Source organism: Halichoerus grypus, chromosome 4, assembly GCF_964656455.1.
Source record: "Halichoerus grypus chromosome 4, mHalGry1.hap1.1, whole genome shotgun sequence".
In the NCBI taxonomy this organism is placed as follows: domain Eukaryota; kingdom Metazoa; phylum Chordata; class Mammalia; order Carnivora; family Phocidae; genus Halichoerus; species Halichoerus grypus.
In genome coordinates this window covers 178,555,319-178,572,871 of record NC_135715.1, presented here as the reverse complement: position 1 = coordinate 178,572,871, position 17,553 = coordinate 178,555,319, and the positions used below count along the sequence as shown (strand labels likewise).

At 39.1% G+C, this 17,553-nt stretch overlaps 1 protein-coding gene and 1 non-coding gene across 2 annotated transcripts in view; both read right to left on the bottom strand.

The window, feature by feature from the left end:
* The window catches only part of SGPP2 (sphingosine-1-phosphate phosphatase 2), a 181,350-nt gene that overhangs the window by 144,076 nt on the left and 19,721 nt on the right, over nucleotides 1-17,553 (bottom strand). Inside the window, exon 4 of the mRNA XM_078071356.1 lies at nucleotides 126-193. The gene's annotated coding sequence lies outside the window, so the exon portion shown is untranslated. The remainder of the gene's footprint in view (nucleotides 1-125; nucleotides 194-17,553) is intronic.
* Nucleotides 14,830-14,932, bottom strand: LOC118539859 (U6 spliceosomal RNA). The gene has a single exon (XR_004919366.2). It is a non-coding gene; the product is annotated as a U6 spliceosomal RNA (small nuclear RNA).

The window sequence follows — 17,553 nt, the reverse complement described above, 5'->3', positions numbered from 1 at the left end:
CATTCAAACTTAAAAAGAAGGAAAAGAACGGGGGAAAAAAGAAGAAATTCATTTAACACTATTGGAGGTGACTATTAATCATAAGGCTTTATTCTGGGAGGAGAGGAAGAGACTGTAACTCTTACCTTATAGAAGGAACAGAGGCTCATCTCTAGGTGATGAAAGAAAGCTCTTCTTTATAGAGAGATGCTACCTAATAAAGAAGAAATGGAGAAATTGTCAGCTATGCCCTTAGCAGGACCTACCATGGGATCACTTTTTGATTTTCCTCCCTTGTGTTGCACTACCACCATCAAAGAATACCTTTTATAATCCCCTTTTAGATATGCAGAGACCACTGATAACTTTAGAATGGAATCCGCAAAGTAAAACTGCCACTAGAAAAACAATCTCAATATTCTCTATAGAGATGGAGCTCTGTGATGCTTTGCAGAACATCTATACCTCCAGCTTTGGAGAAGAAATGTATGTGCTTCATGGCTTTCTACCTAGGCAAACACTGATGGCAAAGAAAACTGCCAACTTTCCTGTGTGAAGCCTGGTGGCCCATTTTCATGGAAGACATCCACTTCAGATCCTCAAACCACCACTTTTTGAGGAGTTAGCTTGAAACAAGAAGGGCAGCAGAAAATAATGTACTTTTCTTATATACAGAAATTTGCTGGCTTTCTAGAAGACAGGTGTTCAGCACCTGAATGATCTTCAGGAAAACAAATATGTTACAAGTAAAGGAATATTTACTTAGGACAACTGGACATGGATGACTTTATTCATGGCTTATTGGTGGATACTTCTAATCAAATCAACGAGGTCATTCTTTCCATTCAAAGCCTTACATTCTATTAGGAAAGCTGCTAACCCTCTCTTCCATGCAAACTGCTCCTCTGGAAAAGAAGACAGGAAGAGGCAATCACATTGAATTTTCAATGCTAGAAAAAAGTATTTCTTTAGGCTGAAATAGAGAGTGATTTTTTTTTTCCAATTTTTCTGCAGGCAAAAATCTGTAGGCACCTGGAACCCTACAGAATCCTTTTGATGGTTATTTCTGCTCCAGTGATCTTGAAATTAAATGTGTGTTCATGACCCTTAACTTGCTGACATCAAGCATGCAGGCAAGGCCAAAAATGACCTCACAAAGGAACGGATGCTACATGGATTAACCCAAAGAGTCCTGGAAAAATCTGCCTCAAGCCTGCCCTTGTCTCAAAAAGCGTGCCGTGGGAGCTCTAATTCTATTACTGCGTTAGTGAACTATGTTTGTGAACAAGAGTTTTTCATCGCTTGTCGGCCAAATCAAAAGCTAGAAACCACTGAATGTCAAAGATGGCATTTGTGTTTTATCACATAGCACTCCACAATTTCATCCTCTCATTCAAGCTCAACAGCAGCAACTTTGCTGTTAAATCCACTTTGAACAGATGAAAGAGTATCTTTTATTTGTCTGTATGGAACACTTCACATTTGCATATCTTTGTAACAATTTTGCCTCTTTTTCAAAAAATGGCCATTAATTTCTGCCTGAAAAATGGCAGTGAAGTACAAGCATAAAGATTGTTTTTATATTCTGTACGAGCGTAAAAAATAAATTTCCTTTGTTGCAAATGGTGTGAAACATGCTTTTTCCTCGGATGCATCCCACTCCTTCCCTTAGTTTCTCCAAGTGATGCTATAACCTGAGGCAGTAAGGAACTCTGCTAAAGGAATGGAGCTCTGACTGGAATTCCAGGCATTGGGCAGGAGCCAGGACAGAATTCATCAAGTGCCCAGCTCTTTCCAGTGGCCTAAAATCTCACCATTAAGGGGGTCTCCTCCATCATCTCTTGCACAGTGTACTTCAAGAAATTAACAAAGAAAGAATATGGAAAGCCAACAGCTGATCGTTAAAAAAAAGAAAAAAATCCAAATGTAACCCCTTGCAAAAGTGACTTAGAAATACTATGTTTGGGGCACGTGGGTGGCTCAGTCAGTTAAGCATTTACCTTTGGCCCAGGTCAGATCCTGGGGTCCTGGGATCGAGCCCCACATTGGGCTCCCTGCTCAGCCAGGAGTCTGCTTCTCCCTCTCCCTCTGTCCTTCCTCCTGCTCATGTGTTCTCTCTCTCTCAAATAAATAAATCAAATCTTAAAAAAGAAGATTTAGGGGTGCCTAGGTGGCTCAGTCAGTTACGCGTCTGCCTTCAGCTCAGGTTATGATTCCAGGGTCTTGGGATCGAGCCCATGTCAGGTTCCCTGCTCAGTGGGGAGCCTGCTTCTCCCTTTCCCTCCCCCTGCTCCTGCTCTCGCTCGCTTGCTCTCTCACTCAAATAAATAAATAAAATCTTTTAAAAAAAAGAAGGCCAAGAGGCTGATAATGTTCTTTTGGAAGTAATAAGAGAAACTGTAATGTGATTAGGTACAAGATAAATATATGAAAAACCCAGAATAATAATTGTATCTATAATAGCAATAACCAGTTAGGAGTAGAAATGGAAAAAAAAATTCCATTGATATTAGCCAAACCAAACCAACAAAACAAAAGCCCACAACACAAGAAGGGCACAGGACCTGTATTTGGAAAACTATAATTTTTGTTTAGGGGTATAAAACAAAACATGAACTAATAGAGAAACATTTCCTGATTCTGTGTGGGCAGTCTTAATATTAAAAAGGCCAATCATTTCCCGATGGTTACAATAATTTAATGCAAATGCAATCATAATACCGATGTTTTAAAACCAGGCAAAATGAACATAAAGTTTATATGGAGGGATAAGTATCTGAGAATAGGCAATAATTTTAAAGGAAGATGTGTGTATGCGTGCATGAGCAGGTGCACACGCATACATGAGCAGAGCATGGGTACCATCTTGCCTTGCTAAACATTAAAATTTATTACAAAGCTACTGTGATAAAATGGTATTCCTGCCCATTAGCTTAAAACATTTTATATTTTAATGTCTATGGGGCAATACCGAAAGAATGGAAGAACACTATGTTCATAGTAAACAAGTCAACATAATTATTTTAATTTACTTACTCCAATAGAGAACACTAGCATGCTATATCATAGTAGAGGTCTTACTAGAGCAACGAAATAAAATAGAGACAACAGGAACAAATCCAAAGATAGGTAGTAGCTTGATATATAACCAAGCTGACATTTCAATTCAGGGTAATGTATGACTATTTGAATAAATAGTCTTGGCACAATTTACTTTCCATCTGAAATACACCTCCCAAACAATAAAGTTCCATACTTAGTTTTTTAATTATGTGAGAAAAGATATAATAAATTAAGTTGAAAAGCAAATGGTAGATTGGTACAAAATAATTGGCATAGTATGTCACAGGGCAAGTGTCATTTCCCCTAATGTACAAATTCTTCCTATTAATTCATAAGAAAGACAAACAACCCAGCAAAAGGATGGGCAAAGATATGAACAGGGTATTTGCAGACAAAATGCAATCATCAACAAACACTTGAAAATATACATAACTCTATTAATAGTATGGAAATGCAAGTTAAGCAGGACAATGTTTCAAGTTCAGATTGTCAATTATTTTTTTTTTTTAAGATTTTATTTATTTATTTGAGAGAGAGAATGAGAGACAGAGAGCATGAGAGGGAGGAGGGTCAGAGGGAGAAGCAGACTCCCTGCCGAGCAGGGAGCCCGATGCGGGACTTGATCCTGGGACTCCAGGATCATGACCTGAGCCGAAGGCAGTTGCTTAACCAACTGAGCCACCCAGGCGCCCGAGATTGTCAATTATTAAGAGCAACAGAATTTGATGTTATTGAGGGTGGAGCTGCAACTGGCAATTTCATACATAGCTGTCAATTGCTACAATCTTTTGTGAAATTAATCTGGAAATATCTCCTGAAAATTGAAATATCCATATGCTTTAAGGATTCCACTTAGAAGAATGTAGCCCATAGAAATAAAAAAGCAATGTATAAGAATATATGTTGAAGAATCTTTATTATGGCATTATTTGTAATGTAAAAAAATCTACCTCTAAATGCCCTGAATGTACACTATTAGGAACAGCTGAATAAACTGCTATACCCATACCATGTACTATTATGCAGCTAGTAGAAAGGGTGTTAGGTGTATATTATTGCTTTGGAGATACCCATGATATATATATTACTAAGTGAAAAAAGACATTGTAGAATAATGTATGTGGTGTAATGATATTTTTAAATAACAAAAAAATCCCAACTCCCCCTGTGTATGTGTGTGTTTATGTATATGTATCACATATCACTAAAGGATCATGGCTATATACATAAACATGAGCATAAAGACACAGAAGGTTACACAGAAAACTGTTATATTTATCTTGGGGGGAAGGAGTAGAGGGCAGATTGTTACATTTCTTAAATGTTTCTATATTATTTGACTTGTTAAATCATGTCACTTTTGTTATTTAAAAAATCTAATAGGGGCACCTGGGTGACTCGGTTGGTTAAGTATTAGACTCTTGATTTCAGCTCAGGTATGATCTCAGGGTTGTGAGATCGAGCCCCATGCCCAGTTCTGTGCTGGGTGTGGAGTCTGCTTACAATTCTCTCTCTCCTTCTCCCTCTGTCCCTCCCCCCCTAAAAAAAAATCTAATAAAGTTCAAGCAAAGCACCAATAAGGAAAATATTCCAAATATTACACTGAATCACTTTACCCAGACAGTTCTCAGAGAAATGCCTCCAAAAACCAAAATACCATTAGCATTAGTGACTGAGTCCCTGAGAATATGATCACAGAGACTCTAGGAATTCCCAAACTGTCTTCAAACAAACTAGAAAGACTCAGAGGAGTGACTCTTTAGCATTTTTTTTTTTAGTAAATTCCTTTGCATCTCAAGTATAAATATCTAAATTTCCTATGAATTAAAAAGATTTATCGTGAGTGACTCTTTGAAACAACTAAGCAGATTTAAACAAGTAAAATACAGATACTAGAAAGATGCTCCTACATTCTAACAAAAACTTACTTTAAAATATTCAAAGAATAAGCATTAAAATTACTTGGAAAGAACTTAAATTTCCACTTACAGATGATAAAGTTAATGTACGATGAAAAACTGTGTTATAATGAATTACATTTAGGAAGACCTCATGAAAATTTGGAAAACGCTAGAGATATTATATTATCTTTAAAAAGTACAAAATTCTATATGCTTACAATCACAATCAAGGAAAATGACAGCAACAATAATACAACTTTTGTGTAGAAAATAGATCAAAAGGAAATAGACTAACACATCAAGAAGTGATAGTTTTTGGGAGTTGTGTAATATGGGATTTTCTGTCTCTTTTTCTATTCTCTTTTTTTTTTTTGATGTTTCATCCTGAAGGCTTTTTTTTTTTTTAAGATTTTATTTATTTATTTGACAGAGAGAGAGATAGTGAGAGCAGGAACACAAGCAGGGGGAGTGGGAGAGGGAGAAGCCCGCTTCCCGCCGAGCAGGGAGCCCAATGCGGGGCTCGATTCCAGGACCCTGGGATCATGACCTGAGCCAAAGGAAGATGCTTAACCACTGAGCCACCCAGGCGCCCCTCTTTTTCTATTTTCTATATTTTCCAAATATTCTGAAATAATTATTATATAGCACTTTATTTTTATAAGTGTATGAGAGCTTTATTTTCAAGTATTTATGTATGTGTATTTATATATTTATTACTACATCTAGCTTGTTTTATACCTAAATAATACTAATTATTAGTAATAAATGATTACTAGTTGCTAGGACTACTAGTACAAAATACTAACACTACTATGTACTGGTAATTAGATAGGGATAAAGTGTTATATATTGTAATACAATGAACAGTATATGAAATTTAGATAGTAGATATTTGAATTAGCATAGTAAGTTCTATATGATATGTATAAATAATGACTTTATTTATAATAATTATTATTACATGTAGTACTTTACTCCTTAATACTAGTAATAGTTATTTAGTAAATAATAATTATTGAGGGATAAAGAGCTAAATATTATAAGGCAATAAATAATATTTGGACAGTTAATTTTTTTTTAATTTGGACAGTTAATTTAACCTTGTAATTGTATAAGAGATTTACTTCCTAGAGCTCAAGGCTGAGACCTCATAGGTAATTTGCTTCAACTCTTAAATATCACGCTTCATTAGCAATGTGGAATTTCAGCCTCCATTCACTAAGCCCTGCAGGTTCTGTGCTCAACATTCCTGTGCCTTAGCTTAAAGCAGCTTCTGTCAACAGTGTTCAAGACTTTGGAAAAAGTCATATTAATAGCGATTAAAGAAGGGCCATTATGTTAATCCAGCGTAGCACACCCCACCAGGACAGGTCATTGCAAAGAGGCTATATGGCACCGAATAACGGCCACAATAGAGAAGACAGTTGGGGGAAAATGGGCATTTGTCTCTTGCAATCTTACTGGACCCTCACTTAGCATCCCGGAGCCTTTGTCCTCCAAACTGTCAACAGATTTCATGTCTCTAAGTGATCATGTTAGTTAGAGGAATAATGATATATCAATATAGAATATTCCTATTTTTGGGGCACCTGGCTAGCTCAGTCAGAGGAGCATGTAATTCTTGATCTCGGGGTCGTGAGTTCGAGCCCCATGTAGGGTGTAGAGATTACTTAAAATTTTTTTTAAAAAAGAATATGCCTATTTCTGACTCCTCCCTTCTGCACCTACTTGAATGTTGGTGCTGCCCTCATCATGTCCATTTGCCAACCAGCAAACTTGGTAGCATTAAACAAATGGGGGAGCTAATGATGCCAAGGATCAAAGTCCCATACCACTAACTCCCCCTAAATGTTCCTTTTTTGGGAGAATCACCAGAGTAAGAGACACTGATACTGGTATGATGTTTTGACTCTCACTAGCTTCCAGGAAAGGGTTTCCACCCTGAGTCAACAGGAAACCCAGGAAAGTTATGAACTCCAAAGGAAACTGTTTTTTCAGCATCCACTATGCACCAGGCTCTTCTCTTGGAGTTGTAAGGCATAGAAACCCATTTAACCAAGAGTAGGTACAATGGGGAGGGAGGTGGCAAAAATTTAGGGTATCAGGGAAATCTCCCAGAGCCAAAGGGTCATCGGTGTGCATGAGTCTAGAAACAGAATCAGTCCTAATCAAGGCCTTGCCCCCATCTGGCACCTGTTTCTCACTCACATTGGCTCTGGTTCTCACTCTCTCCCTCATCTCCCTCCTTCTGCATCCTTATCTCCTGCTTGGCCCAATTTAGCTGTCTCAGCCTTGTTCTAAATGACCTTTCAGCCTCCCACGGATTAAAATTTCCCCTGGGTCTTAATTCAGATTCTGGACAGAGGGAATGTGAACACTGAATCCATGACTGAATACAGTCATGAATGAAAGGATCAATAAATCAGTAAATTCAGCATTCCTCTCCTTTGAGTTAGAACCTTTATAAACAATCCGCTGAACTCACTTATTTGCCCAAAACATCCACAGGTAGAAATTTGCAAAGATGACTCCAGGTAAGCATGTTAAGCCATGCATTTCATCAGGAAGGAAATTTTGTATTTAATATTTTGATGTTTCTGTTAAAGTCCCTTGTATTTATGCTCCCAAACTGTATCTATTAAAATAGCATCATGTTGAATAATTTCCATTAAAATGTAACAAAAAATCTTGTATCTTATAAGTCAGGCACTTATCAAGTACTTTATTTCATTTAATCTTTATAACACCTAAAGAATAGGTATGATTATTAGGCCCCTGAATGAAGAAATTTAGGCTCAGAGGGTTTAGGAATCATTTTCACGCTGTCAGAGCAGAGGTAGGATTCCCATAGGGTCTCTCTGACTGTAGCTCATGTGCTTAGCCATTGCCCTATGAATTCTACTTTTTACTCCTCGGTGAAAAAAGACGTTTAAGCCCTGTATTACATAAATCTACTTAATACAGACATTTTGCTAAACTTTTAGCAGTTAAGCATTGTGACTAGTCAGCAGCTAATTTGAAAATATAGTAGAGTTGGAAAAATGAAAAGCTGATATTTGTCATCTTTAAAGTTTCTTTTAAGCACTTGAGATGTTCTAAACACTGGCAATTGATTCAGAACTCTGCATTTTGCCGGATGTTCATATCAGCCCCCACACTGTTATCGGTCAGCATTAGTAAGACAGAGCTGAAGTTATTCCTTATTCACAGTGAAGGTATCCTGTGGAATTGTTCCTGACTTGCAAAGTTTAAAATAGCATTTCTAGATTCCAACTCTAATTGCCATATCATTTAAAAATCATTAGCTTCTACTTTAAAATGGACATAAATTCACATAATTTAAAAAGCCAAATCCAATATATCATGTTTTATGTGTACTTTCCTTCGGACTGTGATTATTATATATTTTGGTGCTCTCAAGTATATACTACTCTGCTGTTTATCACCAATAAACCACCATGTCACTGTGTATCCAATTCTATGCTACTGTAAAGTAAGATGTCCTTGGCCTTATTACATGAGATCACAGCAGCTCATCTTCAGTGCATCCTCTTGGCTCCATATAGCACTTTTACCCATCATGGCCCAAAGACCGTCTTTCCAGTCGTCTAAATCTCCAACAAAGAAAGATGTGCCTTTGTTATCTGCACAATGGCCTCAATTCTCCCTTGCCCTCTGGGTACAAACATTGTCTGAAACGGCTTTACATCATCTGGAATTTCATGTTGCATTTCTTCAGTGAGTTGAGCTCTAGATGCTGCAAAGGGGCTGGTGGAAGGTTCTAGTAAGCCATACTTCAGTTCTCCTTTCTTTCTGCTTTTCTGCCCTGCTAGGATCTTGACTCTAAGGGTCATATTCAGGTCTAGCCTCTCATATCATCATGGTATCTTACACCACTGAGGTTTTCTTCTCTCATAAAGATGATTTCATTGGCCAATATTATCTGGGCATGAATCTGGCTCTAATACCTTTCCCAGGCTTACAGGTTCTTTTATTAACCTTGCTTAAATTTCAAGTATACCTTGAGTTTTGTAGAGCTATTTCAGAGAGAAATCAAAGGCAAATGTGGCTTAAATATCTGAATACAGGGCAGAGGTTTTTGCAAAATTGTCACTGGTTTGCCTGCCTGCCTTCCTCCCTCCCTTCCTTCCCTCATTTTTAACCTTTTGATCCCCTTCTCCTACTAAAAAAAAATTTGGGGGCGACTGGGTGGCTCAGTCGTTAAGCGTCTGCCTTCGGCTTAGGTCCTGATCCCAGGGTCCTGGGATCGAGCCCCACATCAGGCTCCCTGCTCAGCGGGAAGCCTGCTTCTCCCTCTCCCACTCCCCCTGCTTGTGCTCCCTCTCTTGCTGTGTCTCTCTCTGTCAAATAAATAAATAAAATCTTTAAAAAAAAAAAATTTGGCAGAACGCAGGCAGAACTCATCTGAATTCATCATTCAAATCTTTCCATTCCAATCAACTGCAACACAAATCTATTTTGCCAAGAATTTCCCTTTTTTTCTTTGAATAGCACAGGCAAAATACCAATACTCAGCCCATAAAGCACAAAAAGAGAAATCTTCTTAAAGATTAATTGGCTCAGTAGAAAAAGATATATTGAGGAAAATAATATTAGCTGATAACATTTCCCCTAGGTTAGGTGTTTCTATCAACTTGCTAAGAAGAGAAAATCAGAGCTGGAGGACCGGTATTCTGAGCCCTTTGTAAGGGCTCTGTACTTCCTTGCTGCTGTACCTATCTCGAGGTTTCTAGAGATGGCAATTTCACTTCCAGCAATTAATTAAAACAATAATTAAAATAACGAGACAAGCTATATCCCTTGTTCCTGACTCCCTTGCAAATTGTACCATATGAAGCAGTGGCTCTTTGCATTGGCCTCACTGCATTCTGACTCCCCCACATACGTCAGTTATCCTATAAATTAGGAACCAGCCATAACCATTAAGCACTACATTGTTATTCCTTATTTTGATTAATTCTCTTCCTCCAGAGCACATGTCGAGATGATGGCATCTGTTCTGAAGAGCTTCCATCTGGAGAGCTACAGTTCTCATTTCTTTCCATCTGCATATGTACGATTCATTGTCATGAAATGGGTTTTTAAAAATAGTATTAAATATTTGATTTAATTAACCCGCAGAAAATGTCAGTCTTTTAAAACTTCAAACTGAGGAAAGGAAACATGAGATTAGTATAAGTAAAGCAGTTCCATCCTTTAAAAAAAAAAAAAAATCACATGCCTAATGCTGTCAGTATGGTTTGGATTTGTAGCAATAATTGATTAATACAGGGTGCATATGCTGCCCTTCCCAGAGTGGAATCCTACTACTACGGGTGTTCAATAATGTACATTGTAATTAATGATTTTTTTTCTCCGAAACTGAAATGCCAATATGATTGTAGTGCATTTGCTGAGGACAGAGTTCAGCAGAGCCTCTCAAGAAGAAAACTAAAATAAAAGACAACAGCCTGCTTACCACAAAAGACTTGTGGGTGAATTAAACCTGCTCCCTCGGAACGTTCAGTCTTAGGCAGAGAGAAGAGTACCTTCTCCTCACAAAGAATTTCTGGTCACCTTTGTTGTACACATGGACTGTGGCCACAATCAATCGAACTAGATATTTAGGGTCTGTATTTTATGCTCAGAAGTTGCTTCTGTTGGCATCCTTCATACTTTGTATCAGCCTATGCCCCCTCATAGGCAACATGCACGGTGTAGGAAGCAGACGGAACTAGGTTTTGTAACTGAATTGCCACTCGCTAGTTGTGTGGCCTTGTGTAAACTGCTGGACTGGGCCTCAGTTTCTCCATCTGTAAAATGAGCATTCAAGGAGACAGTACCTGTCAGGTATTAGACACAAGGAGTTCTCATTCATAATGAGAACTTAATTGTTTTATATTCAAATATGTATATGTATATATAAGGAAGTTTATCCTTATATATAAGGAAGTTTATCCTTATAGGGTCCTCAGGAGAAACATGTCATAAACTGGCTAGCTTTTCTACACGTCTATAAGTTTTTAAATGAGGGCAGAATGGAAAATCCTTACATTTTTTTTTTTTTTTGATTCATGATGGCATCTACCTGCTGAGCACGTATTTTTGATTCTCTCTGAAATTCCATTAAAATAATAGTACAGGAATAAAAACAGGAATAAAAGCAAGCTATTCAGAGGGTGACCTTGCAGATGACAGATGTAAGCAAATTTCTGGAAGACAGCAACAGATAGAAGTTTAATAGCTGAGGAGGTGGCAGTTTAGAATATTCTAAGAGGAAGCTGCAGTGGAGAAGGGAACCAATCTTCTCAACAGAGCTCCAGAGTGGTTCTGGGTTCAGGTATGACAGACAGGTATGAGAGAGGAGCTAAAAATATAGGGATGTGGCGCCTGGGTGGTTCAGTCAGTTAAGTGTCTGACTGGCTCAGGTCATGATCTCGGGGTCCTGGGATTGAGCCCCATGTGGGGCTCTCTGCTCAGTGGGGAGTCTGCTTCTCTCTCTCCCTCTTCCCCTCCCCCAGCTCATTCTCTCTCTCTCTCTCTCTTTTTTAAAGATTTTATTTATTTATTTGAGAGAGAGAATGAGATAGAGAGAGAGCATGAGATGGGGGAGGGTCAGAGGGAGAAGCAGACTCCCTGCTGAGCAGCGAGCCCGATGCGGGACTCGATCCTGGGACTCCAGGATCATGACCTGAGCTGAAGGCAGTTGCTTAACCAACTGAGCCACCCAGGCGCCCTCTCTCTCTCTCTCTTCACGTCTCTCTCTCTCTCTCCTTCAAATAAATAAATAAAATCTTTCAAAGAAAGACATAGTACTCATAGAAAGTACTTATATAAGGGGACCCTCAGAAAGCAAGAATGAAACTTCAGGTCATAGGCTAAGTACTGGGGATGCAATATACAGCATGGTGAATATAGTTTACAACATTGTATTGTGTAATCTTCAAGTTGCTAAGAGAGTAAATCTTAAAAGAAATCATCACAAGAAAAAAATTGTAAGTATGTGGTGACAGATGTTACCTGAACTTATTGTGGTGATCATTTTGCAATACATACATATATCAAATCATTATGTTGTACACCGTAAACTAATATAGCATTATATATCAATTATATCTCAATCTAAAAAAAGAAAACAAGAATCAGCTCTTTGAAAAAAGAAAATTTGGTAATAAAAAATTTAAAATCAAAGGAATAATTGGAAGATAAAGTCAGAGAATTTTCCCTCCCAAGAAATAACAGTAACAACAAATCCTCAAAGAAATAGATAATAGGGGGCGCCTGGGTGGCTCAGCCGGTTAAGCGTCTGCCTTCGGCTCAGGTCATGGTCCCAGGGTCCTGGGATCAAGCCCCACATCAGGCTCCCTGCTCAGCGGGAAGCCTGCTTCTCCCTCTCCCACTCCCCCTGCTTGTGTTCCCTCTCTTGCTGTCTCTCTCTGTCAAATAAATAAATAAAATCTTAAAAAAAAAAAAAAAAGAGATAATAGGAGAAAAAAAAGAGACACAGAGGATCAATCCATTCCACTAATAAAAATTCTAATAAGGGGGACCTTCGCAAGCCAAGGAGACTAAATGAAAAAAGGAATATCCAGTGTTTTATTTCCATTATATTATTCTTTATGCCCCTTCATATGTCTTAAATATTTCCTAATTTTTAAAGACCCAGGTTCAGATATATCACTGTGAAATTTCGGGGCACCAAGAATAAAAGAATATTCTAAATCTTCCAGAGAACAACAACAGGTCACCCTCGGGAAATAAAACTCAACTGCATTAGCCTTCTCAGCAGCTAATTTCTGAGGAAAAATAGTTTTGAATCAAGGGTACCATACAAACTCTATCAACTTAGAATGGGAAATGGTCATTTTCTTTTTATGACATGCAAGAACTCGCAGAGTTTAGGTTACGCTATTTCTGAAGAATTTACCTGAAGGTGAACACCAAGACAGAGAATGATAAGGGATCTAAGAAACCATGTCACTAACCAGGCATCTAATGAAAGCACACTTCAAGGTGACACTTGAGCAGCTATTCGGAAAAAAAAAATCAGTCCATGTTAGAATGTGAAACCAGAGCACTCCAAGGGGACACTCTCCAAGATATAGGAGAAGGAGAAGAAAAAATTCAATCAACAGAATCAATAAGATATGCAAATAACAGTGAATAAAGCCCATTATTTTTCATTCACCAGCAACAATAAGAGAGAAAGCAATCAGAAAGTAGGAAAAAAATCAATTAAAAAATCACAATTCAGGGGCGCCGGGGTGGCTCAGTCAGTTAAGCGTCTGCCTTGGGCTCAGGTCATGATCCCAGGCTCCTGGGATGGAGGCCGCATCGGGCTCCCTGCTCAGCAGGGAGTCTGCTTCTCCCTCTCCCTCTGCCCCTCCACCCTGGCTTTTGTGCTATCTCTCTCTCTCTCAAATAAATAAAATCTTAAAAAAAAAAAATCACAATTCAAATCTACAGCAACTAAACTGGAGTGTGGTTCTGAATAACTGACAGAATATAAGAAAGGAGAAGACATTTGACCTTGATGCCTAGAACATTTCCCTTGGGGAGGTTCAAGTTTCATGACAATGAAACCACAAAGAGGTATGTTCGAAGCACATGACATGGGTCTCTGATAAACCAGTCATGACTCATAGAAGAGGGAACACTGTTTTTTTCCATTTCAATACATAGAACCAACCTTTAGACAAAGTTAATTATGACTACCACAGAATAGAAATTTATCAACATTGACATCATAAAGGTTAGAGAACAGTGAACAGAGGTCAGGAAATAAGGGAGGGAAGAGATGAGGAAGAAAGGCTAAGGGTGTTAATATTCTCATCATAAAAGGAGCAATCACGAGAGCCTTTGAAAACCAATGGAATAAGACATAGTTTTTAGCATATTATTTACAGTTACAAAGAAACTAAAAATAGAAATACAAAAATACAAATTGGGACAATGGAGGAACTAAATCTTTACCCACGATAGCAGAAAATCTATATTTAATATCCAGAGTTGACAGATCAAGAAGTGGCGATGTAAGTATGTAATTTAGAGATGCATTAGGTAACCACTAACAGAACTTACAACATAAATGATTAACAGGGCTGCTTCAGGAGAGACAGGCTGGAAGTGAGGAGCACCGATGTGGGGATTGGTCTTTTCTCATAATAAGTTGTTCTGAGCTGTTTCAATTTTTTAGCTGTGTGCTTTATGGCTTGGATTAAAAAAATACATTTTAAGAGTCTAAATTATGATATTTTACTCCCTTTTCAGAAAATAATTTAACAGGGACTCTAAAAACTCTAGGCCTCTACTAAGTACATACTCTCCACAGCTGTAATGAAATAAAACCGAGGTTCATAATCATCATGTAGATATGTTTTGAGATACCGATATGCCTTTGTGAATGAAAAATAACACTGTGTTCTAAACAGTTTCAGTGTTGAGTTTAATCTTATTTTTATTAAAAAAAAAAATTTTATTTATTTGTTTGACAAGAGAGAGAGAAAGCACAAGCAGGGGAATGGCGGAGGGAGAGGGAGAAGCAGGCTCCCCACTGAGCAGGGAGCCCCACATGGGGCTCAATCCCAGGGCCCTGGGATCATGACCTGAGCCGAAGGCAGACACTTAACCAACTGAGCCACCCCAGCGCCCCCTTATTTTAATTTTTAAAATTTTTGATTGAAAACATCTGATGAAGACAATGACTCCTTCCTACCCAAATATTTCATTAAACTAGAAGATCTTTTTCCTTACACAACTTCTTGTGAATTTACAAGGTCCTCAAAGTTTGGCAAAATCAAAGAAAATGTTTCACTCTGATTCTTAAGAGAGGCTAATAAAAAGAACTGAGGGGGGAATCTGCACTATTTATTTATTTATTTATTTATTAAATAGGGAAAGCTTCATGAATTTACCTGTCATCTGCCGCAGGGGCCATGCTAATCTTCTCTATATCGTTCCAAAATCCTCACTTAAAAAAAAAAAGTTATATAAGAACTACCAACTTAGAAAAAGCATTCTGTTATATTTGATTATTAAACAAATACATGGTTTAGTTTTTTCAATGTGATATCCATATTTTAAAATTTTTAAAAAATCCCTGTATAATTAAGTGTTGTATTAGTTTCAGGTGTCACAATATCTTATTTTTTTAAGGGAAAGAGAAGGAGTCCTAGGTCTTTTTTTTTTTTTTTTTTTTATGAATTAAAACATAGTTTGCAAGTTGCAGGTTTCTTCTTACTTCAAATAGGCCGATTAAAATGTAACCTAATGATACTTATCACAGGGTGGGTTTTCCAGAAGCAGATACTGAAACCAAGTCTGGGGTTCAAGATGTTCACTGGGGATCAATATTGGTGAAAGCTTGTGGGAAGAACTGGGCAGAGGGGGAAAAGGAGCTGCAGGCCTCATAAAGCCCCTGGACGGGTGGAGAGCTACAGAGCAAGCAACGGCTGTTAAAGTTGTCCCTCAGTGGACTGAACTAGCCGGGCCTTCATACTCCACATCTAGATGCAGGCTGCCTAGGGCGGGCATGATCTCAGACCCAGCTGCTGTTGGCTGCCCAGGTAGGCCCTGAAGGAGCCATCAGCTGAGATCTGTGCCGTGACAGACCTCTCCACAGCTCAACAGTGAACCTTCCTTGAGAGGGATATGGGTGGCCCATCTCTGGGTCTGCCTTCCCACTGACTTGTGATAGCGTGATAGTTAATGCAAAAAAGCACCTATCTCATTACGGAGAAACATGTTTGGTGAGCGGATCGTGGGGTTAGCTGTTCTGGGCCCCCCAACAGCTGCAGGAGATGGCCTTGCCAGTTGTTCTAGCTGTCCTTGCTTCTGCTCCAAAATTACTTTCTCGCATGCACACCTCCATGTACTTCAGAAACATCCTGTTGTCAACCTCCGTTGACTTTGCCTCCTTTGGCTTTGGATCTTGACTCCACCTCTCCGCTTAGTCTCCTCTGATTCACAACCTCATTTTGGACTGTTGCAAAACTGCTTGCAGGCACCTCACCCAAACAGGAGGTAGACAGCCGCAGATCACCAGACAGGTTCCAGAGCACCCCTCCCCATCGCCCCATGGCCCCAGTTGTCAGGAACAGGGCATTAGACGTGCACGGCACCGGGGCTGGGCAAGTCTGAGGCCTGAGCAAAGACAAAGCAAGTCTGCCTTCAGTTAGAAGTGGCTCCAAAGGTCACTGAGCCAACCACCCATTCATCAGTTGTTTCTGCCTGCAACCCTGATTTTCCTTACAGGAACAACCAGCCCCTTTCTCAGGTCCCATGGGTCAGTGAGGCTGACCAACCCTGAAGGCCTGAGGTGGTCCTCTGGCTCAGGTCTGGCCAGTCAGATGGTCTGGATATAGCGATTGGGTCAGAAATAGACACTTGACCCAGCCAGGGCAATAAAACTCTCTTCCAAGACTCATTATTGAAAGGGGTGCTTTCTCTCCATGGGAAATGCTCTGCGGAAGGCTATGTGAAACCTCAATTCAGCCACGCCTGAAAGGGACACTGTGGCCACAGGAGCCCATAAGTTCCTTTCAATGCCTAAACTAGTTTGAAATTGGATTTTCTATTTGCACCCAAAAGAGTCTGAGCTAATATAAAACCTATGACAATCTCCTTACTAAGTGCTGGTGCAGTTGACTTGATGGTGAACTCACCACTCTTGCTTGCACCAAACCAAAAGCCTCTTTGTAAGTTCACCCTTTATTTTGTACCATGGAACTGCGGCAGGCAGAGGCATTCATCCAAATATTGTGTCTACATCAGTGGTTCTCAAACTTGGCAGCACATCAGAATCAGCTGGGAAACCTGAAAATTGGAGATTCCTAGGCCTAACCCTGGGTCTACTGAATTAGAATTTCTGGGTGTATTGTGTATTGTATTTTTAAAAAGCTACAGAGATGATTTTAACCTCAGATTTAAGAGCTACTGATCCCATAATGCCAAGTAATTGTTCTATTAAATGTAATAAATCGGCCAGCTGAAATATGGCCATGTGCACATCTCCTACACGGTTGTGTCATATTTTCGACAGATCTGGTCCTTCAGTTCAACAAGCAAACATGCATCCTTTCTAAAGAAACTACAGCAGCTCCACCAAAGAAAATTGGAGTGGACAAAAATGAAGAAGTGGATTTACCATGAAACCAATAAAGCTTAAGTTTCATGGCTCCTCAAGGGGAGCACTTGTAAGTGCTTCCATGGCCATATGTTCTTATGAAATTTATAGGAGTACAATATCTTAACCACAAATGGCTGGGGCCACTGTTTCTTTCCCACTGCAGCTTCTCCTCATAGTTCCCTTTGTGTTGGGTTCTATAGGAGGAGCCATGGGCATTTTTGGATCATGACTAAGGAAGTTGATGGGTTACATCTAGTTTTGGTTTAGTAGGACATTTTTGTGGTTCACAGACTCTTCTGTGTATAGGTTAGTTATTTCTAGCTGCACCCCCTACAGGAACAATTGTTAGTAACGGTTCTAACACCCACTCTACCAACACAGTCCACCAAGATAAACGAAGGTGCAGGGTCTGACGTGACCCTCGTAATATGCCACAACATTAGGGACCCCGAAGACAAGCTGATCCATGAGTGTTACCAATTC